Source organism: Octodon degus, unplaced genomic scaffold (assembly GCF_000260255.1).
Source record: "Octodon degus isolate 3935 unplaced genomic scaffold, OctDeg1.0 scaffold00037, whole genome shotgun sequence".
Taxonomy (NCBI): Eukaryota; Metazoa; Chordata; class Mammalia; order Rodentia; family Octodontidae; genus Octodon; species Octodon degus.
In genome coordinates this window covers 4,972,042-4,978,709 of record NW_004524613.1, presented here as the reverse complement: position 1 = coordinate 4,978,709, position 6,668 = coordinate 4,972,042, and the positions used below count along the sequence as shown (strand labels likewise).

The 6,668-nt window shown below is 46.6% G+C and overlaps 1 protein-coding gene across 1 annotated transcript in view; it reads right to left on the bottom strand.

Moving 5' to 3' along the window:
• The window catches only part of Itch (itchy E3 ubiquitin protein ligase), a 134,887-nt gene extending 131,691 nt beyond the window's left edge, over positions 1–3,196 (bottom strand). The window contains exon 1 of the mRNA XM_012514656.2: positions 2,906–3,196. The gene's annotated coding sequence lies outside the window, so the exon portion shown is untranslated. The remainder of the gene's footprint in view (positions 1–2,905) is intronic.
• Positions 3,197–6,668: the final 3,472 nt, after the last annotated feature.

Genomic DNA, 6,668 nt, shown 5'->3' with positions numbered 1-6,668 from the left:
CATGTGGTGCTGGGGGATTGAACCGTGGTCCCTGTGCTTTGCTAAGCTTGTTCTAAGTAGGTGCTTTAGACCACTGAGCTATCTCACCAGCCCCATGGATTATTTTCTATAATGTGCTTTCCCCCACCCCAGTATTAGGGACTAAACTGGGAGTATCAAGCCTGATGGCTTCAAAACCTTTGATCATCCCACATTCAAGGTCAGGCAGGCTTTGTTACTTCTCACCTAGAATTCTGCAACAGCCACTTTTTCTGCCCTTCTGTTCATCTTACCAGAGCCATCTTTCTAAAACACCTATGTATTCACATCATATGTGTTATCAACATAAAATTTAAAAATTTTAGCATTATACTTAAGAATTCTTCATAGTTGCTTTTACCTTTCTCATGTCTGTCCCACAATGATCTTCTCCACTTTATTCCCTGAATTCCTTTCCTCCCACAGTCCTCTAACTTTACACATAGCAGAGGTATTAAAAGTGTTTCTTTGGGGGGGGGCCTGGCCCTAGCTCAGGTCTTTAAGTGGCTGCTTCCACAAAGCTGTCAGCCTCAGGTTGCTGGAGTTCGAACCTCACACCTCTCCAGCTGGCCAAAAGTGCCCTGAAGGCATTCGGGGAAAAAAAAAAAAAAAAGCCTTATTCCATTTGGGGCTGGTGAGATGGCTCAGTGGTCTAAAGCACCTACTTAGAACAAGCTAAGCTTAGCAAAGCACAGGGACCGTGGTTCAATCCCCCAGCACCACATGCCAGCCAGCCCCGCCCCCTGGTGGGCTGAGCTGGCCACACACACACACACACACACACTAAATAAATAAATATAAAAAATTTTTTAAAAAAAGTGTTTCTTTGCCTACCCTGTCCTTCCCTTTCCCCACCTGTGTCACATTCCAACTGATCATCTAAAATCAAACTTCCTGTCCACTGGCAAGTCCTGCCTCCTCCTCTGGACCACCCACAAAGAGAACTGGCCACTTCCTCTTTTCTGTCTCAAAGCTTTTTGAAATGTGCTTTGTATATTTACTGTTTTTGCCTCAGTGGTTCCCAAGACCATCAGAATTATTTGAAGCATGGGACTGGGGAGACACCTCAGAATAAGCACTTGCCTGGAAAGCATAAGGTCCTGAGTTCAATCCCTGGTACCACAAAAAAAAAAAGAATTATTTGAGGCATGTTCTAAAAATAAATTGGTAGCAGTCAGCTTAGGTTGACTACTCAATCCCAGAAATGAGACCCTGCAACTTCTACTTTAAAAAAAAAAAAGTTTTCTTTACTAGCCTAATGGTCAAAGTTGTGTATCACAAGATTGTCAGTCTCCCAGTAAATATAACGATAAAGCTGAGCACATAGTGCATGTCTGTAATCCCAGCACTCAGATCCTCTGGTAGGAGGAACCAGAGTTAAAAGCAGACCTGTGTTGCACAGCAAGATAAACCACTCCCCCTCCAAAAAAAAAAAAAAGGTAGAAATTCACAGAATATAATAAAAAAGTACTCTGTAGTGATTTTTTATTTTATAACACATCTCATTCACTTATGATGAAAACAGATTATTCCCTTTTGGACTTACACTCCCAAAAATGTACTCACTGTTTAAAAAGAGAATTTCTACCTTCATTTCTAAATCTGAGAGATAAAAGAATCACACCTACAGTAAACTGTGACTACACAGTACAGGTTCTCACCAGATTTGCTATGAGATCTTTATTTCGGATTGGAATCAAGTCCTTTACCAATTTTGAGAATGAAAACAATGTCTTTACATACTTCCCTAAGACTCAATTTTGTTAGAAATAGGTTCAGGAACTGCCTGGTGTAAGGTCCTGAGTTTGAACCCGTTACTAAATAAATAACAGGTTCAGGAAAAACTTCGTAAATACAATGATAACATGGCTGTTTTGTGCTCTCTAATTTTCAAAGAAAAATCTCTTCTAACCCAGTTCCCCACTTCAAAACAAGTTTACTGTAGCTGTTAACACTGGTGAAAAACATAACCAGCTTAGGGTACAAACGTAGCCAAGAAAACCACAAGAGTTACCGGAGCTAACTGTGAATTAAGGGTACTGTGCAAGTTCACCTAGCCATTTCCAACTAACTTTAGGCCCAGCATCTGTCTACCTCGGTGCACGAACCCGCTTCCTTCTCTCTCAGGTCGAAGTCCGGAACCAAGTCTGAAAACTTGAGTTCTCCATTTATAAGTCATGCCCTCATCTTGTTTGGGCACTTCCAATAGTTCACGGCTACTTTTAGCTTTTCTCTGCTAAAGAAATAGACACTCCCGGGAGGATGGGCAGTGACAGCTCCACGTCCGCACAGGCCAGCGCCGGCCCAGTGCGCGGTCGCGCCGAGGGGCCGGCCGTGCCCACCACGCGGGGGACAATGGGCAGCGCGGGGAGTGGACACGAGGAGAGGAGACTCGCCGCGCTGGGCCTCGCAAGCGCGGGCGTGGAGAAGTCTCTGGAAGGACAGCCCGGTGGCAGGTGGGCCCAGCCGCCACCCCGCACAAGCAAGGCCACGTCGCGGGGCGGGCCGCAGCCGCCGCACTCGGCGCGCAGGCCGGACAGCGGACAGCGGTCCCGAGCGCGGCTGGGGGCGCGGGGCCGGATCCTGCCCACGCCCGCCAGGGCTCGGCCGCACCACAACTCAAGAGTGCGCGGGGCGAGGGGCGATGCGCGCCTCAAAGGGGTACGGCCCGCTCGGTGCGTCCTGGTGACCCGCCCCCACCCCCGCACCCCGGCCACTACCCCCGAGGTCCCCGCGCCCTCCACGGCACCGGCTGGGAGAGAGCAGCCACGGCTCTGAGGTCCCGACTAGCGAGCCGCATTCCTCTACCCCTCGCCCTCCCCGGCCACTCTGATCCAAGCTCCCTCCCTTCCCCTGAACTGCCCTCAATCCGCCCGCGGGTGTTTACCGGGACTCGGGGCGGCGGCGACTCCTCAGTTCCTCGACTAAGATGGCAGCCGGTCCCGAGCACCGACCACAGAGACTAGAGCAAGTAAGCGGCCAACACGCAGGCGCGTCTCGGCTGGGCAGCGGCTCCGACTACGAGCCCCAGCAGGCCTTGCGCGCCCGCCGGCCGAGTCCGAGTTTCGCTCATCTCCAGGTGAGAAGGACAGCGAGATGCCCGCAACACCTGCAGGCTTCTTTTTGTTTTTAACTCGCGGTCCACCAAAGCTTTTAGGGCCTTGCCGTGGTTCCCAAACTGCAGAGTGAGCCACAGGCACCTGAAGGGCTTTTGAAAACTTGAACTGCTGAGCCCCACCCCCAATTTCTAATTCAGTAGATGTTGGATGGCGATCCCTTAATTGAATTTGTCTGTGATGCTACAGTCAGCAGGAATCATAATTGGAGAACTATTGGACTATAGTCCTTAAGAATGCACGCTTAAACCGGGCGTGGTGGCGCGTGCCTGTAATTCCAACACTTGGGGGGCCTGAAGCTGGAGAATCTTGGAGAGCTGGAGGCCAGCCTTGGCTACACAGTGAATTCAAGGCCAACTTGAACTACATAGTGAGAACTTGCCTGCTCCCCCACCCCCGGAAAAAAAATGTACAGTAGATGTTGCAAAATGGAAAGAAACTTCAAAACAAAAAAGAAACTAGGGGTGCCGGGGAGATGGCTCAGTGGAATAAACGCTTCCTGGCAAGCGCAAGGGCCTGAGTTCAATCCCTGGTTCCATGAAAAAAGAAAACTGCAGGAGATCTGTCCACACACTAAAGATCAAAGAATCTATCTGAGGGCCTGGATCCCACAGTAACGCCCTGCATGAGTCCAGCTGAAGACCTAGGACCCATAAAAATGCCTCCCATCAGTCCAACTGGAGGCCGACAGCCCACAACAATGTCTCATGTAGGCCTATTTCACAGATCTGCACTGGAAAGGCCCAAAAGTCAGTAGTGGAAGCTAGAAAGTCTATGCCAGTGGGACAAAGGATCTTGGCTAGCAGGCTGAGGAATCTGAACTGGAGCCAGGAAGTAATGCTCAAGGTAAGAATCAGAGCTCCACAGCCATCCTCAGTAACAGTGAGGTCCTGAGCTCCTCTGACAAGAAGACAGCTGAATTCTCATCAGGAAAGTCAACACAATGAGGCTGAGCTGTGTACCATCTTCCCCTCTGGAGCCAAGAAGTGATGCTCAAAGCAAGAACCAGAGCTCCCCAAAATGAACTGTAGCCATTCTCAGCGACACCAAGGTCCTGAGCTCCTTCAATGATGAAAACAGCTGAGTTCATTGGAAAAGCCAGAGTGGCAAGTCCTCCAGAGAACCAACAGCAGCACCAGCTAAACAAACAGCTCCCAACAGCTTCTAAACATCTTCCTATCCAGTGCTGCCTCTTGCTCTGCTGACAGCAATCTTCAGGTGGGCTTCCACACCTAGCACCATGCTCATTCCATTCAGCTGGATGGTACAAGTTGCCTACCCCTTGGCAATCCACCACAATAGTTACACTACTTTTTGGGGGGAGAGGAAGAGGTAATAGAGAATCAAGCTCAGGACTTTATGCCAGGCAGGTGCACCACTGAGCTAAGTTCCCAGCCCCAATAGTTATACTACTAATTTCTCTTATTCATTGAAAAGAAAGGTTTGTGCTAATATTGTTTGGATAAGTAAATGCTTATATCTTGTATTCTGAGTAACTAATTTAAAGATAAAATAAATAAATAAATATAATACACAATGTATTAACCATTGCTACTCTCCTATTATCTTTTTTTAAAAATTTTATTTATGTGTGTGTGTGTGTGTGTGTGTGTGTGTGTGTGGCCAGCTCAGCCCACCAGGGGGTGGGGCTGGCTGGGATGTGGTGCTGGGGGATTGAACCACGGTTCCTGTGCTTTGCTAAGCTTGTTCTAAGTAGGTGCTTTAGACCACTGAGCCATCTCACCAGCCCCTCTCCTATTATCTCATTTTGAAATTTTTTTTCTTTAAAATAAAATTTAGGGGGCCGGTGAGATGGCTCAGTAGACTAAGCACTTCCCTGGCAAGCGCAAGGGCCTGAGTTCGATCCCCAGTTCAGCCAAAAAAAAAAAAAAAGATAAAATAAAATTTAAGGGGGCCTGCCCATTAGCTCAGTTGTTTAAGTGACTTCTTAAACAAAACAGCCTCAGGGAGCTGTGATTCGATACCTAGATACTCAAGCCAATGCAGACCAGGGATGGAGGCAATCTGAGGCCACCAAAAAATAAATAAATAAATAAAATAAAATAGCCGGGGAGATGGCTCAGTAGAATAAGTGCTTCCCTGGCAAGCACAAGGGCCTGAGTTTAATCCCTGGTTCTGCCCAAAAAATAAATAATTAATTGATTAATTAAAAATAAATTCATTGGGCTGGTGAGGTGGCTCAGTGGTCTAAGCACCTACTTAGAACAAGCTTAGCAAAGCACAGGGACCACGGTTCAATCCCCTAGCACCACATGCCAGCCAGCCCCGCCCCCTGGTGGGCCGAGCTGGCCACACACACACACACACACACGTAAATAAATAAAGTTAAAAATAAATAAATAAATAAATAAATAAATTCATTAAATAAAATAAAATTTAAAGAACTGGTGAGATAACTCAGTGGACTAAGTGATTGCTTAGGCAAGCCCAGGGACAGGGGTTCAATCCCCAGCACCACATGCCACATCGGGCCATGCCCCTGGCCACTGAGTCTGGGGTGTGGTGGTGTACACCTGTAATCCCCATGCTGGAAGGCTGAAAACAGGAGGATCACAATGAATCCAAGCTGTGTAGTGAGACCCTGTACCAAATACAAATAAATATATAAAATAAAATTTTAAAAAGAACTCAGTAATTACTGACCTTTGCTATTATTGTATGGCCTGTTTCCTTCTAAAGAAAATAATATTTCACCATCTGGAAATTTACTTTTACACTTTTAAAAGTACTTTTCAAGCTACCATGTCAGTTTCTTTCCTACATTATGCCTTAGGAAAGCTTCTTACAGATTTAGATTCCTTAGGCTCTTACCCAATTCTGATTCTCTAGGGCAAGGGTTCTCAAAATTTAGTTCTCATCAAAATCACCTGGAAGGTGTATAAACCATAGATTTCTAGGCCCCACCCCCAGAGTTTCTGATTGACTGTTTTGGAATACAGCCCAAGAATTGTCTTTTGTACCAGGGACTGAACCAAGAAGCAATTTACCAATGAGGCAAGAAATGTACCAATGTGCTACCCAGCAAGCTAAAGCAAGATTAAAAGTTCAAGGTCAGCTTGGGCAGCATAGTGAGACTGACTCAAAATAAAAGATAAAAAGGGCTGGGGATGGAGATAAGTGGTAAATGCCTCTGGCCTCCAACCCAATACTACCACAAAAAAAAAAAAAAAAAAAGTTTTCATTTAACTTTATTTTTTATTTATGTATATTTGTAGTATAGGGGATGAAACATAGGACCCTTCTTGGTGAGTGATATTGGTGTTGCTTTTATTGTTTTCTGTCTTTTGAGATAGGGTCTAGCTAAACCACTGAACTGCAAAAACACACAAACGGGGGGGGGTGGGGCCGGGGAGACGGCTCAGTGGAATAAGCACTTGCCTGGCAAGTGCAAGGGCCTGAGTTCAATCCCCAGTTCCGCAAAAAAAAAAAAAAAAAGGCTTCATACATGCTAGGCACTAAACTGCACTTCTAGCCTCTTCTCCAAGAAGAATAGATCTCTCCTTCTCCCTTCCA